Here is a 17,106-nt window from a genome sequence, read left to right on the forward strand (position 1 = left end):
TATTTATTTTTACTGGGCATTGTCAGTCTATTTTGAATATCTTAATGTTTGCAGTTCAAAACTTCATAACAATCTTATTTGCTTTCTCTTGCGTTCTATCTATCTATCTATCTATCTATCTATCTATCTATCTATCTATCTATCTATCTATCTATCTATCTATCTATCTATCTATCTATCTATCTATCTATCTATCTATCTATCTATCTATCTATCTATCTATCTATCTATCTATCTATCTACCAATTAGACTGGCCATTATAAGTGAACAACTAGGCACACTGATGTTTTTGTAGCGTAATAAGATTTTGGACTTTGTGGTTGTTTTTGCCTTTATTAGCTTCAAATTGTGATGCATGATTTTTTTTTTTTTCTTTTAGCCCTCAAACCCGCGGTGAATATTTTGCTCCCATTCACAAAAGTAGGTCTAACACATTGGTCGTATTGAAATGGACAAAGTGATCACGCAAACTTATCTTCAAGGTAAGGTTTTATGATTCTGTGAACATTATGCATACACATGTATGAAATATAGTAAATTGTTTGCCTACAGCAACCAGCTTAACTTTTAACTTTTTTTTTGTTTTTTTTAAACGGCTGATCAGGCCAGGTGACATTTCGGTTATTTGATCATAAATGCATATGTTATTAATACTTTTACTTAAATTTAAACCCTAGATAATGAACGTTCACTTTATCAGAATAATTGAATGTGAAATGCGAAAGTTTTTCTAAGATAGTATACATATACAATATATATTATTGTATGTTGCATTATTTTGTATAACAGTGATATGTTACATCATTGATGTAAGTTATATAATTTCCACAATGTACTTCTAATGTTCACTGTCAATACTTAACGTTGTATAATTTTCTATGTTTACTTTTAATAAACGTTTATAATCAAAATAAACTTTTTTTATAGTGTGGTCTAGAAAGTATATCAACTAGTACCTGATTGATACCGTGGGGCAAAAGTGTTTTGCTTCCTCCATATGAGAGTTTATACTGTATGTGCAATGCAATTTTTTTTTATTTATTAGTGAGACTTTTTTTTTTTTTTTTCATTTTGAATTGGGTGCAGGTGGTTATCAGCCTTTTCAATTCTCTTCTGTGGAATATCTCCCCCTATGCTATGGAGATGAGGGGGGGGGGGGGGGTAGCGTTTGTTGCTCAGGTCAGGAATGCAACTTAAAGTGACATTTCTTCTCCGATACAGTACAACAAATAAGAGTTGTTCTACAAGGACAGGAAGTGTGTTGCTGGCAGGATTTAGCAGGTGCAAATAAAGGGGAAAAAAATCCTGATAAAGGAATACTAATGCAGCCACCACATCTAATAAAAACTGCAGGGTAATTTATTTTTTTTTATTTTGGTTGAGATACACTTTAAAGGCCCCTTTCACAGGGGCAGACCGATCAGTTTTACTGGTCATTTTTTTTAGGCGGACCTGATCGAACCATCCATTCTTCTCTATGGAATGGCGGATGTAAATGTCTGTTTACATCCATCGATATCCAATCGAATTTGCCAATGGGATCCATTCCTTATCCGTCTAGTGGATCCAATTGGATGACAGTCACTGTAAATCAGTCTGTTTACATGGGACCACCCATAGAGGAGAGCGGGCTGTGTCTGTGAGTCTGTGAACACGGACCAAACATATGCCTGCTCAGCAGGGATCAGCATACAGATTCCCCGCTGAGCATTTTCTCTTTTAGTTCTGTTTTATAGATGTTGATGGTTAGTGAGTTACTCCCTCTATTATTAAAGAAAACCTAGAAGGAAAACGAAAGGAAAAACCGATTTCATTTCAAGTAGAGTAAGGAAGTGTTATAACCCCGGGTTCTTTCATTTTTTATCGCCATCTGTGTCCTGTTGGGATGAATTTCCTTTATTTGTCCCATAGACCCATTCGAAAGAGAAATCCATCCAAAGTGAGGGAACCCTTTATTGTCATCAGATCTAGTATCTCCATTGGAAGATTTCTCCTGTATTCCTGTTCTGGTGCAACTCAAAACATGGGATTTTCTTTTGATGGCTCTTTAGCTACAGCTAAATGTTTTTTTTTTTTTTTCTTTAGTTCTACTTTAAAAGTGTGGAGTTCTACCCTTTGAGGGTCAGTCTTTTTTTTTGAGACTTCAGTTGTTTGCACAAATAGTTTTCAAGTTTTACATTTGGGCATGTTATGTTAATGGACAATAAAAAAGGGCATTGCAGCCTGGCTGAAGCTTCCTTTGTGACATTGTCACCTACTACTCTAAGGCCCCTTACACATGGGTGGGCTCCATTGGAGTCCTCTTGCTCAGCAAGGAATCTGTCTGCTGATCCCCACTGTTGGATGTCAACAGACCACCTATTGGTTTGCACCTGACTGCCATCGATCTGATCCGCCAGATGGATGGTGAACATCTCCATCTGTCTTTTTTTAGCAGACATGATTGGATTGGATTTCGGTGGGTGTCAACGGATATATGTCCCTCGACACCCGCTGCTACTTAGAGGAGGCTGGAGAGTCTGATAGGGCCCGCCTGAAAAACCGACAGGCAGACCTGATTGGTCTGCCCTTGTGAAAGGGCCCGAAGTTTATATAGTCTAACATTTCTGCAAAATAATATTTATGTAGGCATTCTTTTTTGTAGTCTTCTTTTTTTTTTTAGACTTTTTCTTTGTGTTTACTACTAAAAATAGGTATGCTTTTTTAGATGTTTTATTTGGGTAAATACAAGATAGTCGCATACATTTTTTTATATATACCACTAGCAGCAAGTAGAGCTCTCCAAAGCTCAAGGCTGTAGGTTTTGGCATCCTGTACAATGCAGGGCTGTTAACCCTTCATTGTATGTGGAGGGGGGTGAGTGTGGGACTATGGCCGGCAGGCACCACAGCAAGGGAACTTTTCCGTTTTTGTTTTCAAGCCCAGACTTCAGCTCTAATGTAGAGGGGATGTATTCGCTTAACACCGCTTTAAAAAAAAAAAAAAAAAAAGGCCCAGGGAGAGGTTCCTAAGTTGTGTTGGGGGGGGGGGGGTGTTAACGGTTATATTTACCCTCTATTATCCAGTTAAGTCAGTAAACTGGTAAAACGGGGAAAAAACTACTGTAAAAGATATTTCACCTGTGCTTCTTTTTCCTAAAACATCCATTCAGTATTTGTGGGCATATTGAATGGTATCAGTATAGCAAGCAAGCTACACACTTGTGGTGTAGTCCTTTTATACTTAGCTGGGATCTATGTGCGAGTGTACCACTTTAATGTAAAAAAAAAAAAAGTTTTGCACTTTGAATACAAGAGTTTGGCAGAAGTATATTTTCAGTAGTTGGCTTATTTTATGACTCTTTCTGACACCGTTTATCTCTTACTGTGACACAGTTGAATTGCATATCAAGATTCTCCTTTTTAGTAGAAACCAGGGATCACAGTGCGTGAATGTAATAGATAAACATGGTTTGTTTTATGTGACTGGTTTATAAAATATTAACACATAACGACATTATTACTTACAGTAGGGTGAACACTTTAGTCACTTTAACATAAAAATGTAAAAAAAAATGTTATGCTTAAGTTGTTTTATAACTAACTTATGCACAGTACAATAGTTTTCATTGGTAATCATTGCTAACCAGTCAGGTTTTAACCACAGGTCCCTGCTCAGAACTGGCCTGTGATTGGATTAGAATGGAAATTGCACATTACTGCTACTCGTACTTGAAATAATTCCCTATAGTGATTCAGTCTGGGCTGCATCTTACTACACTGAGCTGTCATGACTGTGCATGTATGTACAGTGCTGTGGAATGCGGTCATTTCTGTATAAATGTAAGAATAAAATTTGTAGTGTTTAGGCAAAGTCCTATTAATGAGGTTACTTTTTTCTGTGGAATGTAAGCAGAAGGTAGTTGTAGGCCTGTTTTAATATAGTGCATGTGTAACAAAACAGTCTGTGTACTCTATAGTATGCCTTTTTTTTATTTTCATGAACTGTTAACTTTTTTAGGACACTTTCTCTTTTTATTTTCTTATTTAATATATATATATATATACTCTTGAAGGACTTGTAGTTCCTTCAAGAATGATGTGGCTCTGCTGGTGAGGCTGATTTCAAAAGTGAAAGCTTCCCCTGCACCCTGTACTGGGGTGTGCACGGTTAAGGGTTGCTTAGTAACAAGTTATTCCCCTAATACAATTGTAATATGTTAAAATGGTGGAGTTAGCCTTTAACAATGTGCAAGTGTATCACTACAATTCAAATGAATATATATATATATATATATATATATATATATATATATATATATATATATATATATATATATATCATACACACACACACACACACTATCTCACATTTTTGTAAATATTTTATTATATCTTTTCATGTGACAACACTGAAGAAATGACACTTTGCTACAATGTGAAGTAGTGAGTGTACAGCTTGTATAACATTGTAAATTTTCTGTCCCCTCAAAATAACTCAACACACAGCCATTAATGTCTATACCACTGGCAACCAAAGTGAGTACACCCCTTAGTGAAAATGTGCAAATTAGGCCCAAAGTCTCAATATTTTGTATGACCACCATTAACCCTCTTGGGCATGGAGTTCACCAGAGCTTCACAGGTTGCCACTGGAGTCCTCTTCCACTCCTCCATGACAACATCATGGAGCTGGTGGATGTTGCAGACCTTGCACTCCTCCACCTTCCATTTTAGGATACCCTACAGATGCTCAATAGGGTTTAGGTCTGGAGACATGCTTGACCAGTCCATCACCTTTACCCTCAGCTTCTTTAGCAAGGCAGTGGTTGTCTTGGAGGTGTGTTTGGGGTCATTATCATGTTGGAATACTTCCCTGCGGCCCAGTCTCTGAAGAGAGGGGATCATGCTCTGTTTCATGGTTTCCTCAATGAACTGTAGCTCCCCAGTGCTGGCAGCACTCATGCAGCCCCAGACCATGAACTCCCACCGCCATGCTTGACTGTAGGCAAGACAGGCTTGTCTTTGTACTCCTCACGTGGTTGCCGCCACACACACTTGACACCATCTGAACCAAATACGTTTAATTACGGAATTATTTAATCACTACAAATAACATGCATCGCTTAACATACTCAATCACATACTTTTGGTTCCCCAAGGGATCCCTACATTCACAACTATACAGATAGAATAGAATCAGCGTACTATATAACTTGACATATATCCATCTTAATATATTAACATACCCTTATACTTTGGTAATTAGACAATCGTTTCCTACCATATTTCACTCTTACCGAGAGTAACATTGGCATTTATCCATACATCCCAAATCCTGTGATATTTTTGAATTACCCCTCTATGTTCATACATTATCTTTTCATAGGGAATAATTTGATTAACAGTTTTAATCCATTGATTCACTGACAGTGATGTCGTCTGTAACCATTTTACCGCTATTTGTTTTCTGGCCAAAAATAATGTTTCCTGTATTAGTATCTTATTATATTTTGACCATATTTCCTCCTCCAACTACTCAAACAGACAAAGTTCAACAATACATGGAATTGGTCTTGTCAAGACCGTTGACAAGATCTCCGTCACTTGTCTCCAAAACTCAACTGTGAATTCACAATTCCACATCAGATGGAAGAAATCCGCCCCCTCTCGGTGGTATCTCTTGACACTCCGATGTGGCCCTCCGTCCCATTCAATGTTATCTACTTGGACTCAAATATATTTGATGTGTCATGTATAATTGTGTTAATCTATTATTTGCTGCAGGTGATACTGTTCAATGTATAGAACAAATCTCTTCCCATTTATCATCCGTCATATTCAAAATAATCTCTTGCCATTTATCTCTTACTCTCAATTTATTTCTATTTACCTTTGCCTGGATTAAACATGAGTAGAGTATGGAGATTAGACCCTTTGGGCCCTGTGACCGCAATACTCCAATAATAGGGTATTTTGATATCTTAAATTTTTGTGCCCTCATTTGTGTCTGTAAGGCATGCCGGAGTTGCAGATATTTATAGAACTTTTTTTGGGTTATGTTATACTGCTCACTTATATATTCAAAAGCGTATATTATCCCATCATTCTTTATTTGTGCCCACATTTAAATGCCTTTCTGTTTCCAAAACTCGCTGTCCATATCCGTACTTATTTGATCCAAGCCCGGGTTATTCCATAATGGGACTTCTTGTGGAATATCACTAAATCCCACCACTTTTTTTTGTTTCTCTCCAGACCAATCTTGCTAGGGTTACAATGGGAATTTTTATCCTAGGTAGTTTCTCTGCTTGTGCTTCTAAACTCACAATAAGTTAATTGATTCTCAGCATTCTTGAAAAGCATCCCTCTACATCTAACCCATAGCCCAGATTCAACCACTTCTGTAGATGCTTTAGCTGACCTGCCAGATAATACAAATATACATCCGGTAGAGCCATTCCTCCCTCCATTTTTGGCCGCTGTAACGTTGTTAATTTTAATTTACATCTTCTATTAATCCATATAAATCTTGTAAAGTAAGAATTACATTTTTTAAGGAAGCCACTTCTAAAGAGGATGCACAAGAAAGCCCGTAACAGTTTGCTGAAGACAAGCAGACTAAGGACATGGATTACTGGAACCATGTCCTGTGGTCTGATGAGACCAAGATAAACTTATTTGGTTTTCAAACTGATATTTAAAAACAAAATAAGTTTATCTTGGTCTCATCAGACCGCAGGACATGGTTCCTGTAATCCATGGCCTTAGTCTGCTTGTCTTCAGCAAACTGTTGCGGGCTTTCTTCTGCATCCTCTTTAGAAGAGGCTTCCTTCTGGGATTACAGCCATGCACACCAATTTGATGCAGTGTGCGGCATATAGTCTGAGCACTGACAGGCTGACCCTCTACAGCAATGCTGGCAGCACTCATACGTCTATTTACCAAAGACAACCTCTGGTTTTGATGCTGAGCACGTGCACTCGACTCGTTTGGTTGACCATGGCGAGGCCTGTTCTGAGTGGAACCTGTCTTGTTAAACTGCTGTATGGTCTTGGCCACCGTACTGCAGCGCAATTTCAAGGTCTTGGCAATCTTCTGATAGCCCTAGGCCATTGTTGCTCTACAGTAACAATTCTTCTCTTCAGATCCTCCGAGTTTTCTTTGCCATGAGGTGCCACGTTGAACATCCAGTGACCAGTATGAGATGGGGAGAGTGATAATGCCAAATTTAACAACCCTGCTTCCCATTCACACCTGAGACCTTGTAACACTAACGAGTCACATGACACCGTGGAGGCAAAATGGCTAATTGGGCCCAATTTGAACATTTTCACTTGGAGGTGTACTCACTTTTGTTGCCAGCCGTTTGGACAATCATGGCTGTGTGTTGAGTTATTTTGAGGGGACAGCAAATTTACCCGGTTATACAAGCTGTAAACTCACTACTTTTACGTTGTCGCAAAGTGTAATTTCACATGAAAAGATATAATAAAATATTTTAGAAAATGTGAGGGGTGTAATCACTTTTGTGACATACTGTGTGTGTGTGTGTGTGTAAAATATATATATATATATATATATATATATATATATATATATATATATATATATATATATATATATATATAATATAATATAATTTTAGCGAAAAGAGTAAAGTATGATTTATGAGTATAATTTCAAAGAGGCTCACGGCTCACTTCATCCCTATTTTATAAGTGGGTACTTGCCTTCCAATAAACAAAACCATATAATCAAATAGAAAAAAGGAAATAGTAGGCATCAAATTACTTCGCTCTCAATTGTATAATCAAAAATGTATGAATGTACTTTAGTTTATTCAAAAAGTAAATAAATACATCCCACAGAAAATGCTTTTAGCTCTAAGTGTGTGGCAATTACTACCACTGTGCCTAAAAACAGCTTTTTTTTTTTTTTTTCAAATACCACATAACTGGAACACTTCTTACACTTTGTCATTAAATTCAATAGAAACCACGCATTTTAATCTTATCTTATAGAATATTCAAAAACATCAACCTAAAAATCACTGTCAATGTACACAAGAAGGGTGTAAATTATTGACTGACTAACTCGAGGGCTCAGACCCTTGTGTATGGTAGTTACGGTCTGCCCTCCTTATAGGTCAATGAGATATTCCCAAATAATGATCCCATAATCTTTCTTCAATATATAAACCACCCGTTCAAATAATGTCAGTCCTAAACTGGCATTCTCTTCTGGTAAATGTAAAACCTTCCCTTTTTATTACATACTTATAAGCCTCTTTTTTTTCTTTTTTCTTTTATTATTTATTTATTTTTTTTTTCAACATATATGTTTCATGAAGCACAAACATTTTGCTCCATACAGTGCCTTCCAAAGAATCCCACAAACATGTATTTGGTAGAAGATGGTCATATTCAACTGGACTTTTTCCTTCCAGGGCTCATTATTTTGGGTGAAGAGCCATTTGTTCATCTTTTTGTACTAGAGTGTAACTACCTGCAGACTGCCTTTGTATGCAAGTATGCGGACTTCCCCACACAGCGGAGTTTGACAGCTATGCAGAGATGGGTGCAGAGAATCGCATGCACAGACTGTGCTTGGGGGACCATGTTGCATACCTGTCCAACTCGGTTGCTCAGGTAAGTTACGTGCAGCCAATACTTATCCATTAACCTATATAGGCTGCCTGCTTTCAGCTACACACTAGTTCAGAAAGATAAATAGCTCTTCACGCTGTACAAGGTTCTGCGCCCATGTGAATGAGCCCTAATATTTAAAACTTTTCAGCAGCTGCAAAATGTCTACAACAGTGTAGTTTTTATGTGTAATAAGTCACTTGAGTGTATAAGACCACCTCTCAAGTAGCTTAAGGGTCCATTCACACTAGCGCGACTTGTCAGGCGACTTGGTCGCCTGACAAATCGCGGTCGATCGCTCGCCATTGAATAGTACAGGACCCGTTCGAACAAGTCGCTCCGACTTCGAAAAAGGGTCCTGTACTACTTCGGGGCGACTTGCATTGACTTTTTTTTTTCTTTTGACAAGGGTTCCTCCATCATGCTTAGATAGAAAAATCCCAATGCTGGGCTACTGTATTCCGCGAGACCGTCAATTGAAGGATGTTGGGTAGGAGAAGGGTGGTGACAGGGCCACCAACACAAAGCAAATTTTAACTGGTTCATCAGGGACTGGCCGAAATGTAACCAGCCAGCCAGAGTTGGTAGCCTCACTTGTTGGTATGATCCAGGGTAGTTTAGCGATCAGGGCTAGGTAAGCTGTGTAGACCTGGGATAACTGGTGAAAATTGGATTAGGAGAATCTGCCACTAGCACTTCCTGCACTATTAAAGGCTAAGTTCATTCATAATAATGCACATATTTTTGCAGGTAAAGTGTGTTTATTTTTTTCTTTAATAAATGCATCAGCAGATCGCAGGTAAAATTGCCTACAGCTGATGGCAGTGCGAACGAACTATGAGCGTGCCAATTAGTGCGCTCGCAGTTCAATCAGGCTGCATTCACATATGTGCGGCCGCGGTTCCCAGCATGGGGTCTGGTGCCTCTCGGGTCCAAATTTTTGATGGAATTTGCACCTGAACCAGGCCCAAAGACGCACAGGACCCTTTGGCCCCACACAGCCACTCTGTTTTTAAAATATTATAGGTGTCACGCTGAGGGGGAGAGGGAGGAACTAGAACATGTTACACCCTTCTCACAGGTGTAACCTATTCTAAAAGTTCAACTTCTCCTTGTCTTGAAAGCACTGACTGCCCATTCATTGTTGCTTTGAAAATTGATGTACTTATTTGGATCTCTACATATAAATGTGCACATGTAGAAGTATATAGATAGTGCTTACTAGCATAGGTTTGGTTTCTCTGACGGTTTGCTTTTCTTTTATCTAATCTAATTAAACCTAATGCATTTCTGGAAACAGATGGCAAGGTTGCATTGGTATTAATTGGTGTCTGTGCTTCTTTGGATTTTTTTCTCTCCTGATTCCTCCTCTGATAATGGTTTTGGAAAAAAAGTTTCCAGGCATCTTGCATTCAATCACAGGGTCATTAAGTAATCCATGCTTATTTGTTGTGTAACAGGATTTACTTGTATGGTAGAAACAGGGCCTGCTGCATTAAAGAGCCATTGTTAAACCATAAATTAACAGAGCAGTTTTCTTCCTTTAGTTTCCAAAAGATATCTTAGTCACCCTGTGTAGGTGTGTCAGGGTTTGGTATTATAGCATGTTCTTCCACTCCGTTTACAATAAATTCTCTAAAAGTGATTTTTGTGTGTGTGTGTGTGTGTGTGTGTATATATATATATATATATATATATATATATATATATATATATATATATATATATATATATATATATATATATGTGTGTGATATATATATGTGTGTGATAGATAGATATATATATAATATATAATACACTTTTTTTTTGTGCGATTTCTGCGCAAACACTTTTCTTTAAAACTTGTACATCCAATTACCTCTTTGTAGAGCCTTAACTCACTTTTTGTTTGCACGGCTGAAGAGAACAGAATAGAACTGAATTTCAACCTGTTTAAACTTGGACCTCAACTCAGTGATTAATAACCATCATCAGATCTGCAACTGCAGAGGGTACATTTTCTGAAATGTAAGACCTGAAATGGCTGTGCAGTTCTGCTCCGGTAGCTTGAGCCTACTAAGAAATTCAGTTTGCAGTCAGATCTGGTGTCACTATACATTGTTTTAGGCCAGAGTACAGCTAACAAGTCTATCTTCATTTGATGTTCCATTCAGTCCGTAAATACTTTTGGGACTGAAAACAAAAAATAAATCACAAGTAAATGCTTGTTTATGTTCAAGTATTGTATAAGGTGATACATTTGTGTTGTATTTAATTTTCAGACTGAAATACATTACATTACATACATTCATGTGAAAAACTATACCCCATGGAAATTGTGAATTTTTCAACATATTTGAACAAGAGAATATTGGAGGTTTATTTAAAAAGTGCCTACAGATATAGATGACATACTTAAACAAATGACACATAAATTTGACATGGTGTTTTTCATTTAGATAATCTAAATGAATAAAAATGCAGATTTACCTCATGGAAATGGTTCACCCCTACTTTACCACCACTTTAAATCCATGAAATTAGACTTAGTTGCTCCAGATTTTGTGCCAATGATTAGAACCTCCTTAGGGAGTATGCAGATGGAATCTGTTTTATTTCAACCTTTAAATATCTTGATCTGGTGTTTTTCTTAGCGGTCGATTGTGTGGTGTCATTCCAAGATCAAAAGAGATTTTCAAAGGCCCTCCAAAAGAAGATTTTAGGTACCTATGATTTTGGGATTTAAAAAGATCAAGAATTTTCTATAAAGTCCTTCCACATTAAGGAATATATTCCATAAGTGGCTTAGACTTTTAAATTACTTTTTTGTGATTGGCAGGCCCAGCAAATTCACCCCAAGGCCTGACCATTTAATGCCTAAAGATCTCTCCAAGAACCAAACATTCATTGTGGGATCTGCAGGTAGCTTCCAACAGTTGTTGTCTAGGCTTGTGACTGTATCAGATTTTCATGCTGCGATTACGGTAATTGATTAAGGTTTTGCCACGGTATACGGTATTATCACGGTATTAAATTTAAATTATTAAATTTCCACCTCACTTGAATTTCATTGCTGAATTTAGGGGCTTTGGTTCACTTATGCACATTATTATATAGTCAGTCAGTACAGACTCTGTGAACCAGGCCTAAAATAGGTCATCAAGCAGTGTCTGGCCTAACTGGTGATAACTGGTCCTGGCGCTCAGCTCCGATCCGATGGCCTGGTCATTAAGAGGGCAAATCCTTGTGGTCAAGAAGTGGTTAAACCTGAAGGAGGTGTTGTTATTTATAAATTACTTTACTATTGCTTTAGGCCTGGTTCACATGTATGCGGGTTGGTGGTTCACATGTATGCGGGTTGGCGGTTCACATGTATGCGGGTTGGCGGCCCACATTTGCACAGGCATAGCAGCCCATTGATTTGAATGGGCTGCTATGCCCTAATTTTCTGCAGAAAAAAGGTGCATGCAGCATTTCTTTTTAAATTCAGTGGCCTTGAAATCCATCCTGCTTTTGCACCATGCGACTTACCTGCAGTTCCTGCTCTGGCAAGCTTTCTGCATTTTTTGTATATGTGGGCACGGCATTTAAAAACAGTTTGCGCGTGCAGCAACGGCAGGTAAGTCGCATGGTGCAAAAGAAGGATGGATTTCATGGCCACTGCATTTTTTAAAATTCTGCATGCACCTTTTTTCAGCCGAAAACGCAGGCATAGCAGCTCAAGCCCATTCAAATCAATGGGCTGCTATGCCTGTGCAAATGTGGGCCCCCAACCCGCATACATGTGAACCAGGCCTAAAGCAATAGTAAAGTCATAAATAGATAAAAACACCGGTCCTCCTGCAGGTTTTACCACTTCTGGACCGCAAGGATTTGCCCCTTTAAAGACCAGGCCATCGGATCAGAGTGCCAGGACCAGTCATCACCAGGTAGGCCAGACACTGCTTGATGGCTATATAATAATGTAATGTGGGCTGCTATGCGTGTGTGTGTGTGTGTGTGTGTGTGTGTGTGTGTGTGTGTGTGTGTGTGTGTATATATAATATAATATATATGCTGCTATGCCCATGTATGTATGTATGTATATATCTATCTCTATCTATCTATATATAAATATATATATATATATATATATATATATATATATAGTCTATCTAATTCTATCTATCTATCTAATATCTATCTGCAGAAACTTGCTTGTATTAGCAGTGTTTCTGTGTCTGAGCCCTGGAAAAAGCATGTGGGTGTGTGCTGAGTGGGAGCCGTCTGATTGGTTACAGGGAGGAGCTAAGTCTCACTCTAGGATCATATTACCAGAGCTGTTTTCTATTGAGTGAGTGAATGAGTCATCCAGCTCACTGAAATGTATCAATTCACAAGTCAGACCCAGGAGCAGAGGAACTCGGTATTTTAAAAATGCCACAATAACAATACCGTGGCTATGCAATACCGCGATATATCGAATTACCGAAAACCGGCATATGTCTATTGTTGTCATTAGACATATGCCGGTTTTCGGTAATTCGATATATCGCGGTATTGCATAGCCACGGTATTGTTATTGTGGCATTTTTAAAATACCGAGTTTCTCTGTCAAGTCTGCCTGACTTGTGAATTGATACATTTCAGTGAGCTGGATGACTCATTCACTCACACAGCTAACCCCTTTCAGCATTAAGTCTCCTAACTATAAACAAAAATGATTACATTTGTATCTTTTCCTTCCCTCTGCCAGGGAGAAAGGAAGTTTAACCTCTTAAAGACTGGATCTTTTTCTGACACTTGCTGCTTGCAAGTTAAAATCAGTTTTTTTTTTGCTAGAAAAGTACTTAGAACCCCCAAACATTTTATATATTTTTTTAGCAGAGACCCTACAGAATAAAATGGCGATTGTTGTAATATTTTATGTCACACTGTATTTGCGCAGCAGTCTTTCAAACGCAATGATTAGACTTTAATGAATAAAAAAAAAAAAAAACGTAACAGTAAAGTTATCCCAATTTTTTTTTTTTGTTACACAGAGAATCGTGAGAGAATCGTGATCTTTATTCCAAGCTAAAAAATCGTGATTCTCATTTTGGCCAGAATCGTGCAGCTCTAATAAATATATATATATACACACACACACACACGCATAGCAGCCCACATTACATTATTATATAGCCATCAAGCAGTGTCTGGCCTACCTGGTGATGACTGGTCCTGGCGCTCTGATCCGATGGCCTGGTCTTTAAAGGGGCAAATCCTTGCGATCCAGAAGTGGTTAAACCTGCAGGAGGACCGGTGTTTTTATCTATTAATGACTTTACTATTGCTTTAGGCCTGGTTCACATGTATGCGGGTTGGCGGTTCACATGTATGCGGGTTGGCGGCCCACATTTGCACAGGCATAGCAGCCCATTGATTTGAACGGGCTGCTAGGCCTTCATTTTCCGCAGAAAAAAGGTGCATGCAGCATTTTTTTAAAATTCAGTGGCCTTGAAATCCATCCTGCTTTTGCACCATGCGACTAACCTGCAGTTCCTGCTCTGGCAAGCTTTCTGCATTTTTTGTATACGTGGGGCACGGCATTTAAAAATAAACAGTTTGCGTGTGCAGCAACGGCAGGTAAGTCGCATGGTGCAAAAGAAGGATGGATTTCATGGCCACTGCATTTTTTTAAATTCTGCATGCACCTTTTTTCAGCTGAAAACGCAGGCATAGCAGCTCAAGCCCATTCCCATCAATGGGCTGCTATGCCTGTGCAAATGTGGGCCCCCAACCCGCATACATGTGAACCACCAACCCACATACATGTGAACCACCAACCCGCATACATGTGAACCACCAACCCGCATACATGTGAACCAGGCCTAAAGCAATAGTAAAGTCATTAATAGATAAAAACACCGGTCCTCCTGCAGGTTTAACCAATTAATGACTTTACTATTGCTTTAGGCCTGGTTCACATGTATGCGGGTTGGGGGCTCACATTTGCACAGGCATAGCAGCCCATTGATGTGAATGGGCTTGAGCTGCTATGCCTGCGTTTTCAGCTGAAAAAAGGTGCATGCAGAATTTAAAAAAATGCAGTGGCCATGAAATCCATCCTTCTTTTGCACCATGCGACTTACCTGCCGTTGCTGCACACGCAAACTGTTTTTAAATGCCGTGCCCACGTATACAAAAAATGCAGAAAGCTTGCCAGAGCAGGAACTGCAGGTTAGTCGCAAGGTGCAAAAGCAGGATGGATTTCAAGGCCACTGAATTTTAAAAAAATGCTGCATGCACCTTTTTTCTGCGGAAAATGAGGGCATAGCAGCCCATTCAAATCAATGGGCTGCTATGCCTGTGCAAATGTGGGCCGCCAACCCGCATACATGTGAACCGCCAACCCGTATACATGTGAACCGCCAACCCGTATACATGTGAACCGCCAACCCGCATACATGTGAACCGCCAACCCGCATACATGTGAACCGCCAACCCGCATACATGTAAACCACCAACCCGCATACATGTGAACCACCAACCCGCATACATGTGAACCACCAACCCGCATACATGTGAACCAGGCCTAAAGCAATAGTAAAGTAATTTATAAACAACACCTCCTTCAGGTTTAACCACTTCTTGACCACAAGGATTTGCCCTCTTAATGACCAGGCCATCGGATCGGAGCCGAGCGCCAGGACCAGTTATCACCAGTTAGGCCAGACACTGCTTGATGACCTATTTTAGGCCTGGTTCACAGAGTCTGTACTGACTGACTATATAATAATGTGCATAAGTGAACCAAAGCCCCTAAATTCAGCAATGAAATTGAAGTGAGGTGGAAATTTAATAATTTAAATTTAATAATAGAATACCGTGATAATACCGTATACCGTGGCAAAACCGTAATCAATTAATCGCAGCATGAAAATCTGATACCGTCACAAGCCTAGTTGTCATAGTGCAGTGTTTTTCAACCTTTTTTGGGCAAAGGCACACTTGTTTCATGAAAAAAATCCCGAGGCACACCACCATTAGAAAATGTGTGCGGAGAGGGAGGTGTCAGAGCCCCGCTGCTCTCTATGGGGAATCGGATGAGAGCGGACCGCCTGTCCTCTCTCATCCGATCCCCACCCAGGACGGATGAAAAATAGGGTTTCCATCCGTCTGGATTTCACGGACAGGATCGGATGCGGATGGCAGCGGGTGTCAGCAGACATGTCACCGCTGACGCTGACGTCCGCTGCTCCATAGGGCTGAATGGGGCATCCAATCAGATCTGACAGGCGGATCTGATCGGAACGCCCGTGTGCAAGAGGCGAGCTCTTACTTTTATTCGATGAATAATAAGTACTGAATAATAAACTTTCCAAACTACTGTATAGTAAAAATCATAGTAATAGTCAGAAAAGATCACCTCCTTCTGAATCATACCCAGGCCACATCCCTTTTAACACTGCGAGAGTACCTTTCAAAATGAAGCCCCCCCCCCTCTTTGGATGATGGTGATGGAATAGGCATGGCACAAGTGATGGTATAAGCATGGCACAGGTGATGGAATAGGCATGGCACAAGTGATGGAATAGGCATGGCACAGATGGTGGAATAGGCATGGCACAGATGGTGGAATAGGCATGGCACAGATGGTGGAATAGGCATGGCACAGATGGTGGAATAGGCATGGCACAGATGGTGGAATAGGCATGGCACAGATGGTACAGGCGATGGAATAGGCATGGCACAGGTGATGGAATAGGCATGAGGAGGACTGACAGGAGGACTCCCTTACCGGGCTGCTGACCGACTGGTTTCAGATGACCTCCTCACGCTGCGCCTGCGACTTGGTCTGGATCCGGATGCGGTCTCTCTGCAGTGCCGACTCCCGCGAGCCCGAGTCCATGTCTCCTTCCGCTCCGGTCCTCCTGGTGACTCGCGACGTCTTCTTCTCTCCGCTGCTGCGCACACTGTGCTCGGGCGGGAAGGAAGTCGGAAGGCGGAAGATGATGTCCTACTGTGATTGGTCCAGGCTGGAGTCTGGACCAATCACAGCCCGGACATCAGAAAAGTGTGAGTTTCCCCCTGAAGAGCGCCAATCGGCGCCCCTGCTGGTTTTTGACCCCACCCCCCATACCCAGGACACAGTCCGGCGCCCGCCAATGGGCGAAAGTTTTAAATTTTTTTTTAAATCTTATGAATTCTTCAATTGTTCCCACGGCACACCAAGCAACATCCCAGTGGTTGAAAAACACTGTCATAGTGTATGCATCTAGTGTCAGACATAACTTTAATTTAACTGACACGGGGCAAATGTCAGGGGAAAAAAACCTTTGCTGTCCAAAAACATTAGATCAAGATTACAATTTGTCATTGAACATTTATGTAAAAACTGGACCATTTGTAATAATGTTTAGCTAGCTGATTTGTTTTGCCACAGTAACAGTAAACCTGATTGGCACAAAGTGGAACAGCCTTTCAGTAGAAGACCCTCATTCTAACTTTAAAGCATGATGGTGAAAATGATATC

General features: G+C 39.8%; 1 protein-coding gene across 2 annotated transcripts in view; it reads left to right on the forward strand.

Annotated features, from left to right (window-relative positions):
* The first annotated feature begins 392 nt into the window (after window positions 1–392).
* Window positions 393–17,106, forward strand: part of ZNF516 (zinc finger protein 516) — a 97,628-nt gene continuing 80,914 nt past the window's right edge. For both annotated transcript variants that reach the window (XM_082258082.1, XM_082258083.1), the window contains exon 1: window positions 393–483. The gene's annotated coding sequence lies outside the window, so the exon portion shown is untranslated. The remainder of the gene's footprint in view (window positions 484–17,106) is intronic.

The sequence above is a fragment of the Pelophylax lessonae genome (genome assembly GCF_965119305.1).
Source record: "Pelophylax lessonae genome assembly, chromosome: 5".
Classification (NCBI taxonomy): domain Eukaryota; kingdom Metazoa; phylum Chordata; class Amphibia; order Anura; family Ranidae; genus Pelophylax; species Pelophylax lessonae.